The sequence below is a fragment of the Mesocricetus auratus genome, unplaced genomic scaffold, assembly GCF_017639785.1.
Source record: "Mesocricetus auratus isolate SY011 unplaced genomic scaffold, BCM_Maur_2.0 Super-Scaffold_100019, whole genome shotgun sequence".
NCBI classification, from domain to species: domain Eukaryota; kingdom Metazoa; phylum Chordata; class Mammalia; order Rodentia; family Cricetidae; genus Mesocricetus; species Mesocricetus auratus.
Genome location: NW_024429200.1, coordinates 922,549 through 950,233, shown reverse-complemented (window position 1 = coordinate 950,233; position 27,685 = coordinate 922,549). Strand labels below are relative to the sequence as shown.

At 44.0% G+C, this 27,685-nt stretch overlaps 1 protein-coding gene and 1 pseudogene across 1 annotated transcript in view; one reads left to right on the top strand and one right to left on the bottom strand.

Moving 5' to 3' along the window:
• Window positions 1-27,685, top strand: part of Tmem178b (transmembrane protein 178B) — a 393,728-nt gene that overhangs the window by 20,765 nt on the left and 345,278 nt on the right. The gene's annotated exons all lie outside the window — the stretch shown is intronic.
• On the bottom strand, window positions 23,185-24,875 carry LOC106022497 (annotated as a pseudogene).

Genomic DNA, 27,685 nt, shown 5'->3' with positions numbered 1-27,685 from the left:
TTTCAGCATCTAGTGAGATGATCATGTGATTTTTGTTTTTCAGCTTGTTTATATGGTGGATTACATTGATGGATTTTCGAATGTTGAACTGTCCCTGCATCCCTGGGATGAAACCTACTTGATCCTGGTGAATGATTGTTTTGATGTGTTCTTGGTTTCAATTTGCCAGTATTTTATTGAGTATTTTTGAATCAATGTTCATGAGGGATATTGGTCTGAAGTTCTTTTTCTTCGTTGTGTCTTTGTGTGGCTTGGGTATCAAGGTTATTGGAGCCTCGTAAAAAGAGTTTGGCAAAGACCCTTCTGTATCTATTGCATGGAAAACTTTGAGGAGAATTGGTTTAAGCAGTTCTTTGAATTTCTTGTAGAATTCTGCATTGAGGCCATCTGGCCCTGGGCTTTTTTGGTTGGGAGACTTTTGATGACAGCTTCTATTTTCTTAGGGGTTATATGTCTGTTTAAATTGCTTATCTGTTCTTGATTAATTTTGGCAAGTGATATCTATCCAGAAAATTGTCCATTTCCTTTAAAATTTCAAATTGTGTGGAGTACAGGCTTTCAAAGTATGACCTGATGATTCTCTGGATTTCCTCAGTGTCTGTTGTTATGACCCCCTTTTCATTTCTGATTTTGTTAATTTGCATGTTCACATTCTGCTGTTTGGTAAGATTGTATAAAGGTTTGTCTACATTGTTCATTTTCTCAAAGAAACAACTCTTCATTACATTGATTCTTTATTGTTTTCTTAGTTTATAGTTTATTGATTTCAGCTCTCAACTTGATTATTTTCACGTGTTTACTCCTCCAGGGTGAATTTGCTTCTTTGTGTTCTAGAGCTTTCAGCTGTGCTGTTAATTCTCTAGTGTAACTATTCTCCAGTTTCTTCATGTGGGCACTTAGTGCTACGAACTTTCCTCTTAGCATTGCTTTCAAAGTGTCCCATAGGTTTGGGTATGTTGTGTCTTCATTCTCATTGAATTCTAGGAAGTCTTTTTTTTTAATGTCTCTTTTTATTTCTTCTTTGACCCAGGAATGGTACAATTGTGCATTATTCAATTTTCATGAGTTTGTAGGGTTTCTGCAATTTGTGTTGTTGAATTCTAACTTTAACACATTGTGGTCTGATAAGGTACATAGAGCTATTTCAATTTTTTTGTACCTGTTGAGGTTTGATATGTTGCTGAGTATGTGGTCGATTTTTGAGAAGGTTCTATGTGGTGCTGAAAAGAAGGTATATTCTTTTGTGTTTGGATGGAATGTGCTGTAGATGGCTGTTAAACCCAATTGGGTCATAACTTCCATTAGTTCCTTTGCTTCTTTAAGTTTCTGTCTTGTGGTCCTGTCTAGTAGTAAGAGTGGAGTGTTGAAGTCTTCCACTATAAGTATGTGAGGCTATATGTGTGATTTTAGTTTTAGTAATGTTTCTTTTACAAATGTGGATGCTTTTGTATTTGGAGCATAGATGTTCAGAATTGATACTTTATCTTGATGGATTTCTCCTGGGATGAGTATGAAATGACCTCTTTCATCTCTTTTGATTTTTAGTTTAAAGTCTAATTTGTTAGATATTAGGATTGCTACCCCTGCTTGTTTCTTGGGTCCATTTGATTTGGAAAATCTTTTCCCAACCCTTAACTCTGAGGTAATGTCTGTCTTTGAAGCTGAGGTGTGTTTCTTATATGCAGCAGAAGGATGGATTCTGTCTTTGAATTCATTCTGTTAGCTTGTGTTTTTTTATGGGCTAATTAAGCCCATTAATATTGAGGGATATTAATGACCATTGATTGCTTATTTTTGTTTGTTTTGGAGTGGTTGTTGTTGGTGGAATTGTGTATGTATTTTCACCCTTTTTTTCTTTTGAATGTTGGTAAAGTGGGATTATCAATTGCCTTTTTTTCTGGTTGTAGTTAACTTTCTTGAGTCAGAGTTTTCCTTCCAGAACTTTGTGTAGGACTGATTTAGTGGATACATATTGTTTAAATCTGGTCTTGTCATGGAATATCTTGTTTTCTCCATCTATAGTGATTGAAAGCTTTGCTGGGTATAGCAGTCTGGGATGGCATTCGTGGTCTCTTAGTGTTGGTAAAATATCTATCCAGGACCTTCTGGCTTTCAGAGTTTCCATGGGGAAATTCTGATAGGTTTGCCTTTGTATGTTATTTGATCTTTTTCCTTAGCTGCTCTTAATAGTCTTTCTTTATTCTGTATGTTTGGGGTTTTGATTATTATGTGGCAAGGGAATTTTTTTTTGTAGTACACTCTATTTGGTGTTCTGTAAGTTTCTTGTACCTTCATTGGCATGTCTTTCTTTAGGTTGGGAAAGTTTTCTTCTGTGATTTTGTCGAATATGTTTTCTGCCCCTTTGAGGTGGGTTTCTTCACCTTTTTCTATACCTATTATTCTTAGGTTTGGTCTTTTCACGGTGTCTCATATTTCCTGGATATTTTGTGTTAGGGATTTGTTGGACTTAAGGTTTTCTTTGGTCGATGAATCTATTTCCCTTAGTGTATTTTCAACACCTGTGATTCTGTATTCCATCTCTTGTATTCTGTTGGTTATGCTTGCATCTGTAGTACCTGACCATTTGCCCAGATTTTCTATTTCCAGCATTCCTCAGACTGTGTTTTTTTATTGTCTCTACTTCAGCTTTCAACCCTTGCACTCTTTGAATTGTTTCAATTTTTGCTTTGTCTTTCCCTCCCTTTCTTGTATTTGTTGGATATTTTGGTTTGTTTTTTCTTCCATTTATTTTAGGGATTTTCTCATATCCTCTTTGAGGGCGCCTATCATTTTCATGAAGTTGTTTTAGGGTCTTTCTCATTTGCTTCATCTGCTTTGGACTGTTCAGGTCTTACGGGTGTAGAGTCTCTAGACTCTGGCAGTGTCATATTGGCTTTTCTGTTGCTGGGTGTGTTTTTATATTGTCTCCTTCCCATCATTTCTTCCTGTGGGTGCAGAAGGAGTCTCTTCCTCTCCCAGTGAGTATGTGCCCTTTCTGGTGGGTGCCAGCAGGTCCAATACTCTGGTGGCTCTCCTCTTGTGTGGATGGAGGTGATCCAATTCCAGGGCCTTGGCAATCTTTGGGTAGGCTGGACCCTGTCAGGATGGGATCCACAGTGTGCAGTCCCCAGGTCTCCTGTGGTTCTGCTCAGGGCACCTGAAGTTAGGCTTGCCTGTCCTGTGGGTGGAGAATGGGATTTGGACGCTGGCAGTCTCTGGGCTGGCTGGCTCCTGCCGGGGTAGGAGCTGCAGTGCGCAGTACCCTGTCCTCAGCTGTTGTGGGCAGATCACTAGGAGGCTGGCTGTAAGCTCGCCCAGGCTTACTTAGCCCCATGGGTGGAGAAAGGGACTATGGTGCTGGCTGTTTCTGGGCGGGATGAATCCTGTTGGGATGGGATCCTCAGTGAGCAATAAAACCTTTCATGATCTTAGTATCTTTTTGATTTTTTTCCCTTCCACCCAGAACGTCAATAGAGAGGTCAATCTCCACTTCTGTCTCTGCCATCCATGAATCCAAAATACACACAGGTCTTCTACTGGTGTATCTGACCATTGTTCCAGGATCCAGTCGCAAGTTTCTGAATAGTTATTACCAGGCTCCTTCCTTCAGATTGCCTCCATTAAAGCCTTGATTTTTTTTTTTAATTTTTGAGACAGGGTTTCTCTGTAGATTTGGAGCCTGTCCTAGAACTCTCTCTGTAGACCAGGCTGGCCTTGAACTCACAGAGATCGTCTGCCTCTGGCTCCCCACGTGCTGGTATTAAAGGCATGTGCCATGAACGCCAGGCCTAAAACCTTGATCTTAAGTGTCTATTTAAGGCAGCCTTCTTCAGTCCTTTTTATTAGCTACTTTTTCCATAGCTGTGACCAAATTTACCAGAGGAAGCCCTGTAAGTGGAGGGCTTGTTTTTGCTCACACTTTCAGAGGTTCAAACCGCAGTTCTTGGCTCATGGTGAGACAGAACATGGTGGTGGTGGGATCATGGGGCACGGATACCTCATGATGGAAATAAAGCAGACAGAAGGGAAGAGACTGGGCCCAGCTCAGCCTCAAAGACACACCCCTAGTGAGCTCTGTCCTCCAACTGGGCCTCACATCCTCAACTTTCTAGAACCACCCAAAGTAGTGCTACTAGCCGGGGGACCAAGGACTTAGTACACAAGCTTATGGGACACATTTAATATTCAAGCCAATAATACCTTTCACAGTGATTTTTGGGTCAATAATAGCCAGAAAATGGATCGTGCCTACCGTCATTGCCTCTGTCTGGCTCATACCTCATACCTCAGCTCGCCTTTTACAGCCCTGGAAAGGAGGGCATTGGCAGCGGTGGGAAAGCATGTCAAGCGCCTGTTCTCGGCTCTCTGCTGCACCCTATGAGGGTTTGGCCTGGGTCCTCTGGCTTGAGGTCCTGGACTCTGGCAGCGCTCCCTGCTGGACTGCTTGCTTTCTGATCTTTTGTCAGTGCTTTCTGTTCAGAGTGATTTTTCTTAAATGCAGCTCTAGCCATGTTGCTTATTCATCACTTGCAAAAAAACAACAACAAAACAAAAATAAAAGACATAAAACAATACAAAACAAAACAAAAAACCCAACCCTTTCAGAGGCTTTCCATCATGTAGCAGTCCAAAGCAGGTCTGTGGTCCTTGTCATGTTACCATTGTGGTTGGTGAACATTACAGAATCATTCATTCCCTGAAAGAGGACTTGGGGAGAAACAGGTGTCCTGGATAGCGGACGCGTCCGTGCTCATGAAGACCCTTAAGTTCTAGCTCAACAATGGCTCTGAGGGTGACTCTTCCCTCAGACTCTTCCAGAGGAGTGGATTCTCTTTGGAAACGATAGTGACCACTTTTGAAGAATGGCTGTCTCGTAGTCAAGGTCTTAAAGATTTCTTTAGATCTGCCAACAGCACAGCTCATTACCACCTAATTTAGTTAAGTAGAGTAACTCTTTGCTTGTCAACAGATATAGACACAGCTGGATTGCTTGGCTTCTTAGCCTGGCTTGAATAAATGACTCATTCAAGGAAACGTTTTCTGTGACCACTATAATTCCTGAATTTATATTAGTTAAGTCTCCGCTGGGTTAAGCTGCAGAACCATTTCCAGAACTTTCTGTCCATGTTATGTAAAGTGCCATTGACCAAAATTAAGACTGTACATTCAGCAGTGACCGTTAGACTGACATATTTCAATTGAACTTGTGCTTTGAAAGGCTGTACTTAGTGGTAAAATTAATTATATAGACTGTTTAAGAGTTACGTAGTAATGTGAATCTTGTAAAATGGTAAGTAACCTTTGCTCTGGAAAGCTCTTTTGTGTATTTATTTTAGAGCCTGTAGGAACCCAGCATCTTTTTTTTGAAGTGAAGAAGGCATTTTCCTCTCTCCCTTTAGGTCTGTAGAGTTGTGACATTTCAAAGGAGGACGCTAGCCTCCTACGCCACCAGCATGTCTCTATGGACTTTTATTATACATCTCCATATTGGTATGGTGGCTGCTGGGCACTTGTAGATTAATAAGCTGCCAAAAAGAGAGATGCATCAGAGACCATAATGGCTTCTTCATAGAAGACAGCCCATCTCCCAGGTGGTGAAGTGCATTTAGGAATAACAACAATGATACTTCTGTCTCAAGATCATTACGAGTTACAAGGAAGAGGTAGACTCTGTGCAGGTGATGAGACCTGCCGTAGAGATGCCAACATGTTAGGCATACATCCAGGAGGGCTCATGTCCACTGTGATAGCTGAAAGTTTGCATTCATATTATTCCCCGACCCAGGCAGAATCAGTTCCCTTGACATCAAACATTACTTGATTAGAGTCATTTTGTGTTCTTTTTAATCAAATGCATTCTCGTAGTCTGAACACTGATGCCGAAGAGGTTTGGATGAGCTTGCATTGAGCATCAGCGAGGAAAGCAGGAAGGTGAAGGACCTGTCAATGAAGCCACAGGGGATAGAATTGGAGTGTGGCAGGAATGTGCAGAAGGGTATGCAGAGCTCCTTGACTAAGGTTCTCAAATTGAAGGCTGGGGGCACACAGATCTTCCCATGATGAGTGTAAGTATATATGTGTACAAGTGAGGGCTGAGGTCCATGTGGCATAAAAGTGCAAAGGCTTTCTTCAGTGGAGCAGGGATTTCTATTCTCTTCCTCTTCTTCATGATGCCTGTAGGAATCACAAAGGTTGCGTAGTAAGTTATTCAGTGTTTGGCAAACACTGTAAACACCATGATTTGTATTAGGAGCTTAGAGTACAGTCAAACACTCAATAGCCCAAACACTGCCTACACGGAGCCTATATATATAAATATGTATATATATATACACATATATATATATATTCTAGCGAGAGACATCAGAAAATAACACTCTGTGTGTGTGTGCGCGTGTGTGTGTGCGTGTGCGTGCGCATGCGCACGCATGCGTGTGTAGTACCTTAGAATTGGTGTTGAGAAAGAGAAAGGCGTGGAGGAGGAATGGAAAATATAAGGTAGAGTTTTAGATCATGTAGATCTTTTACCTTTTACCAAAGATTTTTGTGGAGAAGTAACATTGTGGATAGAGTGGGTCCTCACTGGGAAATAACCTTTCAATAAAGACCTAAAGGGCACGAGGAACCAGATTTGGGAAATATCTAAGGAGAAAATTTAAGGAATGATAAGGGCAGTGGCTTTGATAAGGTGTTATGGCTAGCATATTGGGAAAAACCCAAAGAGAACAGAATGGGTGTTGACAAATGAAGAGGCTTGCAGTGTCCTGATGTTGGAAAAGAGCTACCCTACCTCACATCTGAAATACAGAGGAGCAAGATGGTAATCCATGATAGGATCTGAAGACAGGCATGGCATGATTGTAGTTATGACTCAAAAGAATCATGACACTGGCTAAATTGATAATAGATCACAACGGGGTAAGTTGGGAAGCAAGAGCTGCCAACGTAGATGATAGCCAGGATCCAAATGATGGGAGAAGGCAGGATTCTAGAAACATGTTGGATAGAAAGTTGTTAGGGTTGGTCCATGGGTCAGATGTAGGGAAGGTGAGAAAAAGAGCGATCAAAGATGATGCCTTTTAAAGGTGCTTGATGCTAAGTTTAAAGACAGGTGCGGCAGCTGGGCTGAGGAAGGCCGGTCAAGAGAGACTCAGTGTTTACGTTGGAGCGATGAAGGCATCCCGGAGGAAGAGGAAGATGACAGTTCCCAGGTAGAGAGAAAACTGGTGACACAGAAAAGACAGATGGCATGGGGGATGGCCAGAACAGCAACCGGAGAGGCTGAAGCAGGAAGGAAGACGGAGAAAATGGCAGGAGGTGAGAATCGGAGACGGCCTCGAAAGTTACCGGTCATCTTGCTTGTGCTGCAAGGCTATGGGGTGATTTGAGCGAAGAGCTTTACATTTCTATCACAAATTACAAGGGGGCTCTCAATGGCAGTCCTGAGAGTGGAAGGAATGTGGAGTGAATGAAGCCTGTTTACTGCGCTCTCTTGGCACACGGTGGCTTGCTTTCTGCTTTATTAAAAAGATCGATGGTCAGTGTAGCCCTGGCTGTCCTAAGCACCTGGTGACGGTTTGTACATTCTCAGATGTTTTGCCCTGAGGTGTTAGCTGGGATGGGATGTGTAATGGTCTGAAGTAGGGCATTCACAGAAGTTAAAAAAGGACTCTTGCTTTAAAGGATAGGACAGGGCTGGGGGAACGGCTCATTGGGTAAAGCTTGTGGAAGTAGGGGTGGATGGGGCCATAATACATTTGTGAAATTCTCGAAGAACAAATAGAAACGTTTAAACAAGATGTAGAGGTGTGTGTGTGTGTGTGTGTGTGTGTGTGTGTGTGTGTGTGAGTGATAGGTCTTCTGTACTCCCAGCACTCATATGGTGGAGACAGAACACCTGTGGGCAAGTTGGCTGGCTAGGTTAGTGAATTCTATGGATTATGGGTTCAGCAAGAGGCCCCGCCCTAGCAAACAAAGTCAAGAGTGTGAAGAACAGTTTAGGAAGACAATGGACGTCAGTCTCTGGCTTCTGTGTGCACACATGTAAGTAACCCTGACCCCAGCACACATGCAAGCCACATGCACATACGAAAAAAAAGTAAGAAGAAGCGGAGAGCTAAGATAGTTTGTCTTACACCCTAAGCCTCTCTTGCGGCTGCTTCTCCTGCAGTGGCTTCTGCAGCTTTCCATTTAATAGCTTCATTTTAATTAGAATTTTAGGGTACTTTGGCTGTGATGACATTGGCTCTCTCCTCTTGTTTTTTTTTTTGTGATAAAGCTGCTTTATTTTCAGGCTGAATAGACACATTCTTGCCTTGTCATCCTTAAAATGCTGCACCGTGTGTGTCTGCATTTCAGTCTCTGATTGAATGACAGGGACCCACAGTGCAGTGGACATCATCTCCTTTGTCTGCTATCCTGTAAATTTCAGTGGGAAACAAAGCCCAATGATTTCTAGTAACTTCTCAGCAACAAATATATTCCACAATTAGTATAGGAACTAAAGGCACACAATGCCTTTCCTTCTCGGAAAAGAGAGTCTGGCTATAGTGCAGAGATTATGAGCTACATTCATAGGTAATCACTCTGCAGACTCTTTGAAAAGGTGTAGGTGACATTAACTCTTTTATTTCTTCTCTGGGGATTCAAGGACTCAGAGTTCCAAGAGAAGCTATGAGTGCTGGAGACTGCAATTGGTGCTGGCGCCTCCACACTCAGAAACCGCTGGGAGTGGCCCAATTCAGAAAGCACTGGATAAGCGTGGCTCACCGAATCTGTGATTTCACCTAACTTTTGACTCTCCCCTCTTTATCTTTTTTGGGTTTAGCCTGAGGTGGCTTGCTTCTATCCATAAACAAGTAGGTCCTGCTAGAATGCCCATACAATATCTTCTGGGGTGAGTGTCATGACCAATTTTACCCTTTCAAGCTCTTGGGAGCATTCTAACATATGATTTTCCCTGTTATGTTATTGCTGATTTCCTTCTTGGCTGTCTCAGTACAGAACTTTATTTAATCTTCTATCAAGCAGGTGTACTTGTAGTCTTTTAATAACTGCTTATTTTTTCAACTCCTCTCTCTTTGTCTCTCTGTGTAGGCCAGGAGTTGATGTCTGGTGTTCTCTCCCCTCCCTCCCTCCCTCCCTCCCTCCCTCCCTCCCTCCCTCCCTCCCTCCCTCCCTCCCTCCCATACCTCCTCCTTTCCTCTCTCCCTCTTACCTGGAGCTCATAAATTCAGCTAGAATGGCTGGCCAATGAGCTCCAGAGATCAGTCTTCTCTCCCCCAAGTGCTGGGTTACAGACAAGCACTGCTGTGCCTGGCTTTTTTTTTTTGGCTAAAAGGAATTTATTTGCATTGTTCTAGAAGCTGAAAGTTCAAAACCAGGGAGCCAGCAGTGTGAAGTGTTGTTGCACTGTGTTATTTGGTGAATGACCCCCGGGGGAAAGTCAATAATGTTCACTACAAACAGGATGATCGTCATCGTCGTCATCCGGGCCGCCCCCCCAACACACACACTTAAATAGTTCTTTCAGAATTCCATACAGTGAGTTTTGACCATATTAATTCCATCCTCCAAATTCTAGATTAGCCCCCGTGCTTACCCACCCAACTTAATGTCTTCTTTTTTCCACCCATCAAGTCCCTTCCTTGTGTTGCCCATGTGTTTATGAATGTGTGGGTCTCTACAGAAGTGTGGTTGGTAGATCTACCAAGGTTGTAGCCATTCATGGCCTCTGGCTCTTTTCAGTCTTTCCTTCCTCTCTTCTCGGTGATCCCTGAGCCTTGAGAGGAGGGGTTAAGTATAGATGTTCTACTTAAGTGCCTGGCTTTTTATGTGGGTTCTGGGGAATCCGAACTCAGGTCACTTGAGTGGCGACTGACCGAGCTACTGCGCACTCTCAATCATAATCTTTCATCAATACTTTTTGAATCAACCAAGCCGTGAGTCACTTCAGCAATACATATGGCGTGTGAGTATTTGTGTGTTCCCAAGAGTCAAGAGAGTTTGACAGTTTTTTTTGGCTCTTGCAGAGTGGAACATCCCTGGGTAATTGTCTTCTCCAGTGTTCTTCAGCCACCACATTCCAGGATGCTGCCTCATGGTTCAGTTGGGAGATACCTGTGTGCTTTTCCTCTTTAGAAATCTTGGTCCCCAGTGCAGTGCTTTGTGAAGCAGTGGCGCCTTCAGGAACTGGGGCTTGCAGAAAGTTATTAGGACACTGAGGCACGCTCTCAAAAAGGATTGTGAGCCACAGCCCCTTCTTTGTCCTTGGCTCTGTGGCCACAGTCTGAGCACTTTTCTCTGCCATACGTTTTTGACATTGCCATCCAATATGCTTACCAGAGACTCGGAGTACTGAGCCTGCCTGATCTTGGAACTGGGAGCTCCAAAGTGATGAGTCCAAATAAATGTTTCCTTTTACAAGTTAATGATCACATGTATTTTGTTATCCCAATGGAATACTGACTAACACACCTGCTTGTCTGTAATTGTATCCATGGAAGTTTCCAGATGACTGAACAGAGACATAGGTGCTGATGATTGCTTGACACAGCCAATCTGTGTCTCTCCATGGACATGGATGGCCTGAGGCATGGTGTCTGGAGGGGAAGATGTGGCATGATTAATCTCTTAGCCTGACAGACATGGTCCTCTTTTCTCCATAATTGGCATTCCCCTAGATGTGAGGGAGAAAAACCTTGACAGTAATGGTCCACTGTAAGTATTTTACTACGCCATACATTTTACTACGCTACACTTTAAATCATATGTCAGATCACTACACATGGGACAGAGAGTGGCGATCTGCTCACTCAACCCCTCTCCCTTTACACAGGCTCAAAACAAGATTATTTTAACCAGAAGCACCTGAAGTTATGCATGGCCATGTGGGCTGGCCAGTGGGTTCTCTGCCTCAGAAAGTCCTTCTGTGTTCTAGTTTCTTGTTTTACCTACTATTTGGATACTGATAGTCTGGGAGACTTCAGAAGTCATGGATTTAGGATGGTAAGTGCTTGGAATGATAAATCCTGAATAAAAATAAAAAGTGACTTTCCTGTTTTAGTAGCCAACTGGACTTCAGTAAGAAATATACTTGACAGTTAAGCCGTGAGAGTTTAGAGTACATTTGTTATAGTAGCTAAGATGTTATTGTTTACTAAAGCACAGAGCAATTTAGTGGTCCTGGTTTCAAAATGGCATTGCAGCTACCATTAAGAAAATGTGGAAACCCTCCATCCAACAAATGCTTGTGTGTTTCTTTCTATGCATTGTAATGGGCTTCATTTGTGTAGTTGTCTGTATGCATTTGTAACAAAGTTTGAAGAAGTAAAAGGTAACTTCAATCATTCTCCTTCTCAATTCTTAATTATTGGCAAGGATTGTTTAGCCTAATTTTGCTTATTATTTTGGAGTCCAGTGATCAGTCTACCTTTAATCTCTGTGGACCATGTGGTGGTGGTGGTGGTGCCAGGGCTCTCTCCATGGTCCTGAAAAGTCTTCCTTAAAAAGCAATCCCAGTAAATTTATAATTTTCTTGTCCAAACCTTACACGTTGGCATTCATCAAAGTCCTTACTATAGACTCTATCTACCCGGTCATTATTTCTTCCTTAAACAACATCCTTTCCTCAGGTGTGAGTGTGCCAAAGTTATCTACTAGTGACATTCTGTTCTGACACAGGTTGTTACAAAAAATAAGTCGTGCTTCAAGTTCTTTTACTGGCAATGTGAATCCTCATGGGTTCTTCCCTGCTCTCTCTCTCTCTCTCTCTCTCTCTCTCTCTCTCTCTCTCTCTCTCTCTCTCCATTCACTCATTTGAAGATGGCATCTGTGCTAATTGAACTTGGCCATTGAAAAGTTTCCAGTACTGTGAGGACACTTTCTTCTCACAGCCAATTAAATATGGACTTTTAATATGAGAGTTATCAGGTTTTAAAGGGCACAGCTAACTTTTTTTTTAGTTTAATAAAAGATGTCATTGTTATTTTGAGATTGCATTAGATCTCTTTGGATGGTATGGACATTTAAACAATATTAATTCTTCTAACCCATAATCATAAAAGGTCTTTCCATTATTTGTATCTTATTCAATTTTTTAATTTTTAAAAGTTTTATGGGTATTTTGCCTGAACATGCATGCCCGGGGCCTGAGGAGGCCAGAAGAGGGTATCAGATTGCCTGTAACTGGAGTTGTAGGTAGTTGTGAGCCACCACGTGGATTCTGGGAACTGAACTCTGGTTCTTTGCAAGAGCAGCAAGTTCCCTTAACTGCTGAGCCATTTCTCCAGCTACTCACTTGAATTTTAAAATCTCTTTTTTCTTTTAGTGGTGTATGGCGGTTGGTCCTGGCTCCCATTTAAAAATATTTTCTATAGAGCCATGGTTCCTAACCTTCTGAATGCTGTGACTCTTTAAATACAGTCCTTCATATTGTGGTAACCCCCAACCATAAAGCTATTTTTGTTGCTATTTTGTAGCTGTAATTTTGCTATTGTTATGAATCATAATGTAAATATCTGATATGCAGGATGTCTGATTTATGACCCTTGTGAAAGAGGCATTTGACCCCTAAAGGGGCTGTGACTCCTTATGAGAACCACTGCTATACAGGGTAATTATGAATGCAAATGTGGAGTATCTAGTTTCACTGAGTGCTATCTGTTTGAAGTTGAGTGGTTTTGGAACTTTTAGTGCCTCAGTTTCTTTATCTGAGAAAAGGAAATTGTATTTTCAACCTTCTTACAGACTTATGATAACTGAATGAATGAGTTGATACAAATAGAGGTCTTAGAATAGTTCCTGGCAAATAGTAAGTGCCACAAGAAAGAGCGTCTTCATTTTGCACACCCTGCATCCTTCACCACCTCCAGGGATCCAGGTACTGAAGACACCCTGAGCATCTCTCATCATAGTTCATGCAGAGCTCAATCCAGGGGCACCTGGGAAGTTTTTTTCCCTAGAGATCCTGGCCTCCTTTCTCAGAATATTTACCATTTCCCCATTTCCCTTCCTTGATCCATGTCCCCCAGGGGTGTGTGTGTGAGTGTGTGTGTGAGTGTGTGTGTGTGTGTGTGTGTGTGTGTAAGTCACAGGTCAAACTCAAGTGTCATTCCTCAGGATCTACCCACTTTTTTTGTCTGAAGCAGAATCTTTCACTTGTACCTGGGTCTCACTTGTTAGTTTAGGCTGATTGGCCAAGAAGTTCTAGGGCACATGGTGTCTCTGCCCCTTCAGGCCTGGGATCCCATGAGTGCCACTTGCTCCTTTAGGTAGGTGCTTGGGATTGAACTCTGGCTTGTGTGGCAACCACTCTACTGACTGAGCTGTCTCTGCAGCTCCTTATTTCCTTTGCAATGAATTAAAGCACTTTTCAGTTTTCCTTCCTGCTGTAGCCCTTCATTTCAAGAAGCAATCTGAGATGACTCTTTATTTTTGGTAGCAAATAACCAATAAGGCTCAATGCCTGGTCCTCCCCAGGAGGATTTGCTATAGATATGGAGACTAAGATTTAAGGTTAGAGAAATACATTCCCAATGTGGGAATAATGTAGGAAAAATATTTTGTGGCTACACACTTCTTCACAGGTTGTTATAAACAGCTACTCCTTTTACTTTCTTACATGTTTGCCTCTGATTAAGGGTTTGCCTATAAATTTATTCTGAATTGAATTATCACATTGCTTAGTGGACTTATATGCAGCCAGCAAGTTATTGTTATATTTTTGGTTGTGAGCCTAGCCTTTAATGGCTGAGCCATCTCTCCAGCCCCAGCAAGTTATTGTTAAAGAACCATAACTAAGATCGATCAGAGAGGGGTGTTTGTCAGAGCAGAGTGCCATGCTCAGTGGTCTTCCTGTCTCTTGATTAGTCATAGGAATTTGGTTTATACTGCTGTAGATCTGTAAGTAACAATTTCATATGTAGCAATCCAATTAACACACTATTGTCCTTAATTGCAGGTTTGGTGACATTTAATTGAAAATTGATTGTGTTGGTTAGAGTCAAAGCACTAATTCCTATATTCATTTCCCCTTGAAGCTTTGGTCTGTGAAGTGAAAATGGTAACGGTATCTCTTACACCAGGCTGTGGTCATTGTCACCTGGACATCTTAAGAAGATGCAGATTTTAAGACTTTTAAAACTAGTTTCTAATTCAGTATGTAAATCACCCTTCTATAAAAACACCAGAGATCATTAACTTACAAGAGGGACACTTTATCTGGGTTCATGGTTCTGGTCCTTGATTGTTTAACCTATTGATTTTGGGCCTGTGAGGAGGCAAGGCATCCTTGTGGGAGTATGTGACGAGGGTGCCTGATCATTTCATGGATGGAGACTAGGAAACAGACCAGGCAGGGGACAGGGTTCCAATATCTCTTTCAGATTAAAACTACATATCAAATATGGTTGGTTGGGCCAAGTGTTCTGTAACAAGGTGCTTTAGTTACTTTTCTATTGCTGTGACAAAACACCATGACCAAAGCAACTTATAAAAGAAAACAGATAATTGTGCTTATGGTTTCAGGGTGTTAGAGTCCAAGATGGTGGAGCGAAGGCATGGTGTCAGGAATGGTTGAGAGCTTACATCTTATTCACCAAGCAGGAGGCAGAGAGGACACAATGGTAATGACTTGTGTCTTTTGAAACCTCAAAGTCCACCTGCTGGTGACACACTTCCTCCAACAAGGTCACACCTTCTGATCCTTGTTCCACCAATTGGTCCCCAAGTAGTCAAGCATCTGAACCTATGGGAGCCACCACACAAGGGTTTATTAGGAGTTACTGGTTTTGAGCCATTTCTAATTCTGTTAGAACTTTTGATTAAGTGACCATTTTCTCCCTTAAAGCACTAATTCTGTACTCTATATAAGTGCACATACCGATGCTGGGGAAAGACGAGAAATGCTAACATTTTCTACAACCAGCTTATAGGAGACAGTAGCCTAGACTTTGTGACTAGAGACACAGGACAACTGGTCAACCTCCGAGATGTTCCTGATCCACTCTGGCACTCTTGTCAGCATGTGGTTGTGTTATTTTAGTTTACATAAATTTAAAGAAGTCCCAAAATGTTCATATTCTTACATAAACACAAAAGCATGCTCGACCAAATAGAAGTTACTTTTAGCCTCTCTGAAGCTTGTCTGTATATTTAAGTATGTAGCATGTATAACATTAGGCTGATTTTGTATACTTTGTAAACCAATTATAAGATTGTTCCCCAAGAAGAATTCTAAGTGTTCTTTTGAACAATGGAATAGTTATTATATAGGCCTCAGATTTAAAGCATTTAAATGTCTCTAGGGAACACCTCACTGAACACATACATTCTAGCATTTGTTTAAGCAAACAGATGTCTTCATGTACTCTGTCTACTTTATAAGTTGACTTTATTTGACTGAAGAATTATCAAGGCTCTTACTTTATTCCAGGGACCTTTGGATAGGAGAAAAATTAATTTCTAAAACATTTATTTGAATTCAGCCCTGCATTATTAAAACAACCCTTTGAGACATAGCCTCTGGAATATTAGGTAGCTCACCAAATTCTAAATCTGTCACCTACAAATTTTGGGCAAACATATTTTGTTTCTTCTGTACCTAATTTGGTTTTGGCATAATTACACTAAATCTGTTGCCTGTTGTCTAACTTTTAATTAATTAGTTAATGAATGACAATAAAATATTTTATTCAGTCTTTGTTTTTCCCTTTAACTTTTACAAATAAGAATAATAGATTTTTACCTCTTTTGTGTCCCTGTTTTGGTCAGTATTGACATGGTAACATTAATTTCTGCATGTGCATGCTTCCCCATGGGTTAGAGACCCTTAGGTGAGATGGTTGAATGATCGGCTCCTGTTTTCTCTGGTGTGGGTGAAGATGCCCCTGGAGCTGAGGGGAAGGTCTGAGGTTTGCTAGCTGTTTGTTGGTGTTTCTGGTGGCTTGGAAGCTGCAATCAGGGTCATGGTCCAGAAACATATCTTATGCTGCCTTTACTGGTCTCTTCTATTTTATCAGATGACAGCAAAGAGAATAGAATTGTAGAGCCTGGTGGGTAACAGTCAGTTATGAAATATATAGACACATTCCTTAATGTCTGCTATATTTGAAGGTAGCAAACATTTTCTTGTGTTGGGATTTTGTTTTAATGACTGTATTGTTAAAAATCACACTCCTGCTGTATCCGATTAGCTGGAGAAAAAGAAGCAGTCTGACCCTGGTATTTTCTCTCAGTCTTCCCATCATCTCTGTCTGTCTTCTCCTCCTTCAAGATGAGGATTAGTGTTTTGGTACCCAAGTATCTGTGTGCATTCTGTGCTTACTTATATGGCACAGAGGATTTCAATCTTTTTTTAGTAGGTTCGATGGGGATGTTTGAGGTAAGAATCAGTGAAGAAGAGGGAGGGCCATGGAAGAGTAATTGCTACTTGATGGCAGAACTAGGCACTGTAAAGAGGTTAGCAACCCTTTTTTTACTGCCTGCAATGCAGGGATTTTGTAATTAGTGGTTTCATTAGAGTGCGAATGACTATTAAATGGTTCAGCCAAACAAAGCATTCATTGTATTGGAAAATTTACTGTAATCAGATAGAAAAAGTATTGGTTTTGTAAATCATTTGTCAGGATGGGGAGAGTTTCCCTATTCGGAACCCTTCTCTTATTGAAAGAGTCCCTTTCGGGCTTTAAATAATCTATCTAGGTCATGGTAGTATGGAGGCTCCACTGGTCTCTACCCGGCAAGCATCTACTGCATGGCTCCCCTGGCATCTGCTGCATTGGTTTCCCCTGACTAGTAGCACAAGGCACGTTTCTTTCCATTGATGGAGATTGGCGTTCTGCAGGTTTCCGGGAGTTGGGACAGTTGTGCTTGGCAGTGGTCCTGCCGTTACAGATTTCATTTTGTAGCTCTCCTACACTGCTGCTATAAGGCCAACAGAAACGTGCTTGCTTCTAAGCATATGCAAGTTTCCTGGCATTGAGAATGCTTATGGGGCTTTGCCCACACACCAACTGTCTCTGTTTGGGAGTAGCTGTCCCTATTTTTTAACCATATTCACACTTTGTCGATCTAGAGGGGTACAGTGTATTTTAATCACGCCCCGAGGCGGCTTTGTGGCTAGGTTAATTATAGTCCTCTCTTATATTTGCACAGTGTTTTTCAGGCTTAACACTTTTTTTCCCCACTTACCACAGATCTTTTGGTTTCTCAGGCTTCCTTGAGGCAGGCAGGGCAGCTCTCTTTCAGAGGGTAAGGCTGATGCTTATTGGGTTAAATCCAGTTGTTTAGTTAAGCAGCTAAGGTAGATGACGCCAGGCTTCAGGAGTTTCCTATCTGGGCATTTCTCCATCACAAGCTACCCATGTTGCCGCCCTCCAAGGCCCATTGTCCCTGTTAGTTCTCTTTCAACTTGAAGCCATCTGGGAAGAGGAACCTCAATTAGGAAAATGCCTCCTTGAGATTGCCTGTAGCAAGTATGTGTGGGGGAATTCATTTGATGGGTGGTTGATGTGGGAGGGACCAGCATCCTGGGAGCGGTGCTGCCTGTTGACAGGTGGTCCTGAGTGGTATAAAAAGGTGTGATGAGCAAGCCATAGCGAGCAGGCTAGTAAGCAGCATTCCTCTGTGGCCTCTGCTTCAATTCATGCCTCCCTGTTCCTCCTTTGAGTCCCTTCCCTGACTTCCTGGAGGATGGACTAGAAGCTATAAGATGAAGTAAACCCGTTCCTCCCCAGGTTGATTTTGGTCATGGTATTTATCCATATATATAGCTATGGAAAGCAAAAGTAAGATGCTCATGCCCCAGATGCTTCTCTCGTTCTTTCATGTGTGTAGATCCCAAGGACCACAGTCAGGTCATTAGGTTTGGTGGCAAGTGCCTTTACCTGCTAAGCCATCTTATCGGCCCATTTGGGATATTCTCTACGGCTGTTTTCTATCCTCTCCCCATCTTGGACTGAAAAACTTACTGCCTTCCCATGGCTTCAGCTCACCTCTTGCCTGACCTTCCATAGGCAGAAGCCAATCTAGGCCTGATGAGTCACAGCTGGGGTGTAGACTCTGCGTGGGGGCAGCAGTGAGGGATGCAGTTGGTCCTGGACCTGGACAGCCAGACTGAGGCTGTAATGTACCAGGGGCAGCCACTCTGTGGCTTGTGTCGTCGTTGTCGTCTTCTTCTTCTTCTTCTTCTTCTTCTTCTTCTTCTTCTTCTTCTTCTTCTTCTTCTTCTTCTTCTTCTTCTTCTTCCTCCTTCCTCCTCCTCCTCCTCCTCCTCCTCCTCCTCCTCTTCTTCTTCTTCTTCTTTTTACGAGACAGGGTTTCTCTGTATTGTTTTGGAGGCTGTAGGTCCAGCCCGGCCTCAAACTCACAGAGATCCGCCTGCCTCTGCCTCCTGAGTGCTGGGATTAAAGGTGTGCGCCACCACGGCCCGGCGCCTGTGTCTTCTTTGATACAGAATTAAAATTCAGGTGCCTTCAGATTCTCAGGCAAAGCTTTCCGTCTCTTCTTAATTAATACTTTGCCTCAGTTTGAGTGTGTGTCATGATGCTTCATAAACCTACTGTGACCTGTGTGTATGCTTGTCCTATTGGTAACGAGTTATTTGAAGAAAGGAACCATATCTCATCTGTCCATTTGTTCCTATATCTGTCACCCTGACTGGCAAATAGAAGGCTCTCAGTTAATGCTGGTTGACTGAGTTAAATCTTTTATTTATTTATTTTAAAGTCAGTATTTTGGTATGTATCTTAGGGTTTCTAGTGCGGTGAAGAGACACCATGACCACAACAATTCTTATAAAGGAAAAACATTAGATTGAGGTGACTTATATTTTCAGCGGTTAAGTTCATTATCATCACGGTGTGACGTAGTGCTGGAAAAGTAGCCAAGTGTCCTGCATCATGACTTGCAGACAACAGGAAGTGGTCTGTCTCTCTGGGTGTGGCTTGAGCACATATAAGACCCCAAAGCCTGCCTCCACAGTTGACACACTTCCTTCAACAAGACCACACCTACTCCAACAAGGTCACACCTCCTAATAGTGCCACTCCTTTTGGGGCCCATTTTCCTCCAAATTACCACAGTATGTATCCCAGGCTGACCTTGAACTTACCTATATACCCAAGGTTGGCTTTGAACTCTTGGCAGTCTTTCTCCTGGAACCTCCCCAGTGCTGGGATTAGAGGCATTCTCCGTGACTCCCTGTGACTGAGTGAATGGGAGGCTTGGAAGAAGGACTAGGACTATTGTCTATCTTCCATGTCGCTTTAGGGAACAAAATGGAAGCAATCTGAGTTTGTGCAATAATGAGGTGCATTGTTGGATGTTGTACCATGAATGCTTTTCCATTTATTTAATAAGTGCTCCTGGCACATTTTCCTTTTAAGATTTATTTATTGGCAGATTGTCCTAAGACCGTATTAGTGCAGGGATTATGGATTTTCCCCAGTAAACCCTTATCAGTGCAAAGAAGACAGAGTTGACTGGATTCAGGATCTTTGCAGGGACCAACTCCCCTGCATTGTCACTGTTGAGAGACGCATCTCTTTACTTGGGGCATCTGGGTACAGCAGAGCAAAATGGAAGCAATTTTCTTTCTTTCTTCTTCACCTGCCTAAGACATCTGTAGCCAAGACCAGCAAATCCACACACTTCCAGAGCCCACGTTACCGGGTCTTAATAGAATTGAGTCAGCTCAGAATCCTTACAGCAAACAAGGGTTTGCTTTTTCTGGGCCTACCAAGATGCAGGGCTGCACTCTGGCAGACCTGGAGGCTCCAGGGATTTGGCTGAGCTGGCTCCCGCTGCAGGGGTGAAGCAACCTTGTTTTCAGCCATTGTAGGTCATGCAGTGGCAGGCTGACATGGGCCACCTGGGGAGCTCTGGAAAGCTTCCTACAGTCACCATGAGATGTAAGAGTCTTTACAGGTGACAGGGGTCATTAGTAGGTGCAAAGGGACCCATTCATGACAAGTGTCCTTTGTGGGTCTAAAGATGCAATTGAAGCCGGGAATTGGTGGCGCATGCCTTTAATCCCAGCACTCGGGAGGCAGAGGCAGGTGGATCTCTGTGGGTTTAAGGCCAGCCTGGTCTACAGACTGAGCTCCAGGACAGGTTCTGAAGCAATACAGAGAAACCCTGTCTCGAAACACAAAACAACAACAAAAAGATGCAATCGAACTTTCAGGATTTCAGTCTCCTCTACCTGCTGTTTTGTTTCTTTTTTTCCTTTTTCTTTTTTTTTTTTTTTTTGGTTTTACGAGACAGGGTTTCCCTGTATTGTTTTGGAGGCTGTTGGTCCAGCCCGGCCTTGAACTCACAGAGATCCGCCTGCCTCTGCCTCCTGAGTGCTGGGATTAAAGGCGTGCACCACCACCACCCAGCTGTTTTGTTTCTCTATCTGGGTATAGTCAACAGCTACCTTCACTTCTCCCAGTACCTCTTCGTTTCAGGGTCAAGGGTATGAGCCCAAGGAGTCTGCAGGGATAGGTTCATCTGAGGTTCATAACTCATTGATGGCTGTCTTGGCCCACATCTTCAAAGACCCTTTTTCTATTCCTGCATGTACCCCAATCTCAGAAAAGCAGCAGTTACATTGGCTTAGGGTTCCTTTTTTTTTAATGACCTCATTATCTCTGTAAAAACACAGTTTTAAAATGGAGTCTTGTTCTGATGTACCAGGGTTTTGGATTTCAAGAAATGAGTCAGGCCATAACATGGGCTGAATATCTACACTCTGTGCAGACAGAGTCAGAGATTTGACTTAAGTCAAAGAATTACCCTCAACCCCAGTGTGGCTTTTCATCCAAAAACCCATTTCTTATGGGGGAGGAGAAGGAAGAAAAGAAGGGGACATGAATAGAAGAAACTGGGGGGGGAGGGGGGAAGGAACGGCCAGCTGGTCAACCAGTGCCTGTCTGAACTCAACTTCACTCCAAACTTTGTTCTGAAATATAAAACCTTTCCCTTCTTTTAGCTAGTTAGGAATTGAAATGCACATCAATGTTAATTATCTTCTTCCTAAATTCTCTCAGTTTTAATGACTTCTTCTGAGATAGAACTGCCAAGGACTTGAAAGGGAAAACATACAACTGCTCTGCCTAACTGCAACAAAGTGTCTGGTCTCTAGAGGCCTTTGGAAGTACAGCCGGAAATATACCTAGGGTTCACTTCATTCACAGGAATGTTTTCATAAAACCATTAGAAAATGTCACTAGGGCCAGTCAAGAGGAGACGCCGGTGTGTACCTGTGCTTCAACTTGGCTTTCATTGTGAATAGTTAGTGTTCGGTTTCAAAGTGTGTACGGAACCTCAAAATGGGATCCCAGGCTTCCTGGCGAGTGATGCCCAGGGCCAACACTGCACTCCTTTTTGGCTTGTGTGTGAATTTTACTAAAAGACTAGATAATCAAGGAGCTAAACTGTTGTATAGTTTAATGCTACTTTTATATTAAGACACACACATTAGAGAGAGGACTACAAGATGACTTGAAGTGAAAGCCTGCTTCATTTGTGTGTGTCTGTACATGTTCACGTGTATAGGCATGGGTGTGTGGGGATAAGCATACATATGTGCATCTATGGGTGTGGAAGCCAGACACTCCTAATCAGGCGTCTTCCTCAGTTGTCCCCCATGTTTGTTCACTGAGGGGACACGACCTGTAACTGAGCCTGCTTTTTCTAGACTGGCTGGCTAGCAAGCCCCAGTGGCTCTTGTGTTCCTCCATCTCTCCCAGCATTGGGAACACAGGTGCACACCTCCATGCTTGGCCTTGCTATGTAGACTCTGAGGAATCAGATATGGTCCTCGAACTTGCGTGGAAAGTGCATAACCGGCTGAGCCGTTCTCCCAGCCCTGAGCCTGAATTTTAAAGGGAATTTAGGGTGTGATGGACCATGCATACACTCTTTTCATTTACCCTAGGAGCACAAGTTCATCGCCATTTACTCTTTAGAGTTTGATGGATTGTAGGGAATTTTAGAAGTACTTAAACTCGCCCAGAAACAGCAGGTGTTTGGAGCCTTCTTTCTGCCTCAGGCTGCTTTCCAAAGTAGCAACCAGATAATTTGATGAACACATTTGTGTAAATGTGCGAGTAAATGCTAACCTATTAGTGGGAATCCAGTGGTCCTTTCCCTGCATTCCCACTTTGACTCCTGGATACACTGTGCATATTTTAATTCCGACTTTTAGTTTTGACATTACAGCCTCTCGTCAAATAGATTTGCTTAACACAGACCCACTGGGTATTTACAGCATGCCAAGCACTGATCTAGGCATCTGAAAAGTGAACAAAATTTGTGCCTGCTAGAGCCTGTATTCTAATGGGCAGATAACAATCAGAATACATGAATAATATACTATGTTGGAAGCTGATGAGCATTTCATAAAAGTGGAATGACGTAAGGATATGGGGAGTAGGCTGTCAGTGAATGAGGCTTGGGCAGAGAAGAGCCCAGTGTGACATGATGGACGCCAAGGAAGGTAAGAGATTGAGAAACAGATTTGTGGGGAAAGAGAGAGAACAATGAGGAAGAAGTCCATGCAAAGTCCCCGAGTGACCGGTCTGTTTGAAAAGCCACTAGAAGGGCGGGGTGGCATGGAGGAGGAGGAGTAGCGGCCAGAGAAGCAGGTGGGGTGTTCCTGTGGCATCTGAGGAAGGCTTTTGTCCTGAAATGGAAGGCCACCAGAGCATGCTGAGCCGGCTTGGTGATACGGTCTGCTTTATGTTTTCCGAGGACCATTCTGGTTGCTGTGTTGGTAACACACAGTCCAGGAAGGGTCAGGAAGATCAGTGGTCTGTTTTCAGAGTGACCATTCTGGTTGCTGTGTTGGTAACACACAGTCCAGGAAGGGTCAGGAAGATCAGTGGTCTGTTTTCAGAGTGACCATTCTGGTTGCTGTGTTGGTAACACACAGTCCAGGAAGGGTCAGGAAGATCAGTGGTCTGTTTTCAGAGTGACCATTCTGGTTGCTGTGTTGGTAACACACAGTCCAGGAAGGGTCAGGAAGATCAGTGGTCTGTTTTCAGAGTGACCATTCTGGTTGCTGTGTTGGTAACACACAGTCCAGGAAGGGTCAGGAAGATCAGTGGTCTGTTTTCAGAGTGGAGGTGGTTGATGGTACCTTTGGGCCAGGCTTTGGCAGTGGAAGTGCTGAGCAGTGGTTGGATTCTGGACATGCTTTATTTTTTAGTTTTATAAGGACTGGGGCTTTTATCTTGTATGTAGAAACACTGGGGTGGGGGGATCTTGCCTATGGCCACCCTAGAGATTAAACTGGGCTCCAAACACTAGCTTAGAAGTGAGGTGGTGACAGAAACAATGATTCAGCCAATCACATAGTTACAAAGCTGGGGTCTCCAGCAGGGCTCCAGGTGGCCAGATGTCTAAGTAAGAGGTGGCATGGGAGGGACAAGCATTGGGCCGGCCTTGGGCCACCATGATGACAGCAGGATCCCTACCCACATTACTTGGCCAGGGGCTTCCTGACGCATCTGCCAGCAAACTTGGCCTCTCAGCCCAGCTCTTCCTCTATTCTAAGGATCTGACTGTACTTGGCCAGATGCTCAGATCGGCAAGGGGCAGCACCAGTCTTGATCTGCCCAGTGCAGAGCCCCACCACCAGGTCGGCGACGAAGGTATCATTAGTCTCCCCAGAGCGATGGGACACCATGACGCCCCAGCCATTGGACTGGGCCAGCTTACACGCCTGCAGAGACGCGGTCTCTGAGCCAATCTGGTGGACTTTGAGCAGGAGGCAGTTGCAGGACTTCTCACTGTCAGCCTTGGCATTCCTCTTAGGGTTGGTGACTGTGAGGTCATCTCCAACCACCTGGATAATGGCGCTGGCTGTGAACTTCTGCCAGGCCTCCCAGTCATCCTGGTCCTCGATGGACACCACTGGATACTCCCGGATGAAGGACTTATACAGGTCAGCGAGCTGGTCGGGTGTGGTGTACCTGTTGGAGTCATCAGGAGACGTGAAGTCCAGGTCATACTTGGCAGACCTGAAGAACTCAGAGGCAGCCACGTCAATGCCGATGACAACCTGGTCAGTGTAGCCGGCCTCCCCAGTTGAGTTCTTCAGCAGCTCGGGAGCTCTGTTCTCCAGGATGTTGGGCGTGAACCCCCACCCTCATCACCCACGTTGGTGGCATCCTTCCTGTATTTCTCCTTGATGACATTCTTCAGGTTGTGGTAAGCCTCTGCCCCAATGCAGATGGCTTCCCGGAAACTGGACGCCCTCACGGGAAGGATCATGAACTTCTGTATGGCCAGCTTGTTGCCAGCATGGGAACCGTCATTGATTACATTGAAATTGGGGACGGGAGGGATGACTTCAGGGTTGCCAGCCAAGTCAGCGATATGACGGTACAGGGGTACCCCATTTTCTGCGGCACCTGCTTTGCAGACATGCAGGGACACTCCCAGGGATGGCATTTGCGCCAAATTTAGACTTATTCTCAGTGCCGTCCATCTCAATCATCACCTTGTCGATATCCTCTTTCTCCACGACGTTCAGTTTCTTGCTAACCAGAGCAGGTGAAATAGTTTTATTGATGTGCTCAACAGCCTTTGAGATACCCTTCCCCATGTAGCGCGTCTTATCATTGTCACGGAGTTCTAGGCACTCATAGATGCCGGTGGAGGGCACCGCTGGGCACAGCAGTTCGGAAGAGACCTTTTGAGGTGTAGAGATCAACTTCAACAGTGGGGTTTCCATGGGAGTCAAAGATCTCTTGGGAGTGGACCACGATAAGAGACACGATGAGTTTCTGGTAGTTGGGTGACCAAGCAGGAAAAGAACAGAGGTTTCTGCAAACACCCTGGTGAGCGTTTAGGAGAGAGGTGCACGAAATCTGCTTCCCAGTCATGCTTTTGTTTTTATTGTGTGGCTGGCACTGGGGATCGGATCTGTGCTCTTGTGCATGCTCATCAATATTCCACCCCTGAGCTATACCCAAGCCATGAAGATATTTCAGAGGTAGAGAGGACAGAAATCACAGATGTGTTGGATGGGAGGGATTCTAGAGAAAAAAACATCACCCAGTGAAGGAGTCACAATTTTGCTTACCTAAGAATGGAGTAGCCATGGACCAAGATGAGGGCCGTGGTAGTAAAGTGGGTTTGAGGGGATGGGGCAAGGGTTTTGGTTTTAGTGATGCTAATAAGTGTGGATGCCTGCTGTACATGGAACTCTGATATGTTTTTGGGGTTAGAGTGAACTGCACCAGGGACATACACTTGAGTTTTCAGCACAGGTGGTATTTCTAGCTCTAACTAGGGGAGATTTTCAGGGGAGTAGATAAGAGGTGACTAAATGGCCGAGGACTAAGGTCTGGTGCACCACATCATTTTGGAGAAGGAACAGAATAGCAAAGAAAGCTGACAAGGACGGCTTGGCATTGGGCCAGAGTGTACGGTGTCCCCCAAAGCCAACAGAAGAGCATGTTTACAAGGGGAAGAGCTGGTTCATGTCGCATGTTGCTGTCTGAATGAGTAAGGACTGAGAATTGATCAGTGGGTGTGGCAGTTTGGATGTCACTGGTACTGGTGGCAGGGGAGTAAAAGTCTTAACAGAAGCAGGTTGAAGAAGGAACCGGGGAAGATGGTCTGGGGCAGTAAAGGAGGGAACACCGCCAAGGCGAAGGTCATAGGAAAACGGAATAGTGGTTGGAATGAGAGGGGCCATCCAGGAGACTGACCTCTAGAGATGGGAGACATAGGAGTATGTTTAAGTGATATCGGGAATGGGTCGCGGAGTAGGAAAACTTGCCAATTGAGACAAAAGGAGACTCCTTAGTGTGATGTCCTTGGGTAGACACAAAGAGGTGAGCTCCAGTGACCAAGTTTGCATTGGAAAGGTGCAACGGGCAGCCAGTCCGTGGGAGAGAAGACACAGGTGTGCGTTAGACACATGCTGGTGGACAGACAGATTCAGTGGTAGGAATGTGTGGGAGCTTGAATTTACTGCGTGGCTTCCCAGTACTGTAGGGTAGACTGTCACCTCAGAGTGAGGATGGACAAGCTGGCTGATAACAGGGCTGAAGAAGAGAGAGCCGTGAGATAGCAGTTTGAGAGTTCTAGTGAGGGGATTGGCTTGGGCTTAGATCTCTGTGGTCAGACACAGACCCTTGAGTTTAAAGGGAACTAACAGATCTGGCACGACTGCACGTTTTTCTCTTGCGATGCTCTGCATGGGCAGAAGCGTGGAGAAAGCTGAGTTGGAGTGAATTTGCTGGAAGAGAGTCTGAGGCCTTTCATAGGAGTAGAAAGACGTGGCGGCAGGCGGTGTACTTTAAACCAGGGTATGTGGGAGCAAAGAACAGGAGGTAATGGGGGAGAGAGAAGGCTGCTGGGGTCAGGGCATTGTATGTCTTTGTGTGATCCAAGATGGAGATGGTGTCTCTTGAGGGAATGCTCAGGAAACTCAGGAGGTGATGGGCACAGTGTGGTACATGAAATTGTGGCTATGGGGCAGTTGTAGCTTTTGGTACTGACAAAGTCTTGAAGTATTCGTACAGGATCCCCTGTCCTCGGTCTCAAGGCCTGCATTCCTTTTCTCCGGTGCACTCCATTCAGGTTGCAATTGAGCACCAGCTGGCGGCAGATTTGCTCGCTTGTGTCAGGGAGCAGCGACAGTGTGTAGTTCTTGCCATTAGTCCTGCTCTATCTGGGACAGTGCCTGGAAGCTGGTGGGAGCTTGGTGACTGGATGTGGGATGAAAAGGAAGTCTCACACTTATGGTGGTTAGTTTGAGGGGAACTCATGGCACTGAACGGTGTGCCGTCTACCCGGGTGATACGTTTAATTTTTTTTTTTTTTTTGGTGGGTAGAGAAGTTAGCTTTTGATGACAGGAGAGGAACTAATGATATGAAATTAGGAACTGTTCACTGAGTGCTATGACTTTTGATGTTGCCAACAGGAACTAAAAATTAAGTCTTTGGTTGAGAGGTGACTCAGAAGTTAAGAGTGCTTACTGTGCCAGGCTGTAGTGGAACACAACTTTAATCCCAGTACTTGAGAGGCAGAGGCAGGCGGATCTCTGTGAGTTCGAGGCCAGTCTGGTCTACAGAGTGAGTTCCAGGTCAGCTATGACTGTTTCACAGAGAAACCTTGTCTTGAAAAGCCAAACACCTAAAACCGAAACCAAACCAAACCAAAAAGAGTGCTTAATGTTCTTCCAGAGGACCCAGGTTCAGTTCCCAGTACCTACATCAGACAGCTCACTGTCATCTGGTAACTCCAGATCCAGAGGCTCTGATGCCCTCTGCTGACCTCCTCAGGTATCTGCACACATGTAAATCTCTCTCTCTCTCTCTCTCTCTCTCTCTCTCTCTCTCTCTCTCTCTCTCTCTCTCTCTCTCTCTCTCTCTCACCACCTCCTCAGGCATTTGCACATGTGTGAGTTACACACACAAATGCACACACTCTCAAGCAAAAATAAATCTAAAAAAAAGAGACTCTTAAGCAAAATCCAGGCAGGATCTTATAATTAGGATTTGTTGATTAAAGGATTAAATCCTATATTATTTTAAACTGCTGACTTATGGGAAAGGGTGGTATATAATAGAAAAAACAATATTTTAATAATTAAAGGTGACATACACCTTTAATCCCAGCACTTGAGAGGTGGATCTCTGTAGGCTTGAGGCCAACCTGGTCTACAGAGTGAGTTCCAGG